Below are 1,325 nucleotides of genomic sequence, written 5' to 3'. Positions count from 1 at the left end.
TTTATGTCACTCTGGGACATTGGGTGCTGTGGTGCTTTATCAAAGTAATCCTCAAATCTTTTAAGGTTCATCCATCACTGATAAAATTAATATTATTTTAAACATACAACCATAAAAATTTAAGAATGGGAGTGTGTATAAACTTATACAAAGATTGACACGTGCTTAACATTACTCTGTGAGTGGTATGTTGAAATCAATATGTCTACTCACAGTGCATAAAGTTTAGCACGTGTCGGCCTTTACAGGGTAAGATGCATATGTAGCAATTCAGCTGCTATTGCAGAATATGTGACTAAAATGCAGTAAAGCAAAAGATACAATAAACAGAAACAGACTGAAATTGGTGTCTAGATTCTTTAGGAAGTGTGCATACTTATTACATGCTCAAACATAAGTGGGTTAGCTATATTTCATTTCATTTCTCAATGGATATTAAAAGTTAGTACATAAGTCTGAATTTCATGCTGGGTCCTATGCATGGAATAACCTCAATCCCAATTCACCAGGCCACCATCCTCTTCTCATTTAGATCCCTCATAAAATCACATTTATTCTGCAATGCCCATAAACAGAATCTCCAATTCAAGATTATTTTAGAATTTTGACCACAGGGAAGCATATTGAAAAATATCACAGAGCCATCTGCAACTTGCATTTCTTCTCATTGCTTTCCATTCCTTTAGTTTGTGAGTGAAGGATTATAAGAGGTTCCATCAAGTAGTCACTAAAGCTAGCAAAAGTCCCTTTTATAATCCCTTTTATGATTCTAATGATAACTATTTATTGTTGGACAAAAACGAGGATGAAAAATGATGCAAAAGTTTGGACATTTTTTTCCCATCAAAATTAAGAAAACTTTGACCAGCTCTACAACAATTAATTTCAGGTCTGTCCCTCCAGCTTCTTCTTGGCTATATTTTTTCAGAATGTAATTTTCTTATTGAAGTTATCTTAAGAGACTGTTTTTGTTTCTTTTGAGGTTAAGATTAATTCTATAATGTATGTTTCTGACCAATCAGTGACCTTTCCAAATCCAACACAGTTCTGGCAGTTTTTCAATCAATTTTCTAGTTATAACCAAACATGAAAAAGGCAAATGAGATAATTTTTTAGATATGCATATATCTCTGTTCTCAGTACTAAAATAATTCTTGTAATTTATAAGTTTAGGCAATGAACATTTTGGTTGATTATTCTACAGCCATCCAGGAGACATATATTTCATTAATTTTAATGGCAGATGTCACTGGATCCCGTACATTGTTTTTACATTTGAAACCTATAACTGAAGATTTTGTTCTGAAAAAGACTGTTTATTGCTG

This window comes from Emydura macquarii, unplaced genomic scaffold, assembly GCF_026122565.2.
Source record: "Emydura macquarii macquarii isolate MOO-44397 ecotype Brisbane River unplaced genomic scaffold, CSIRO-AGI_Emac_v2 contig_2636, whole genome shotgun sequence".
NCBI classification, from domain to species: Eukaryota; Metazoa; Chordata; order Testudines; family Chelidae; genus Emydura; species Emydura macquarii.
The sequence above is the reverse complement of the archived record's forward strand: the minus strand, read 5'-3'. Positions refer to the sequence as shown.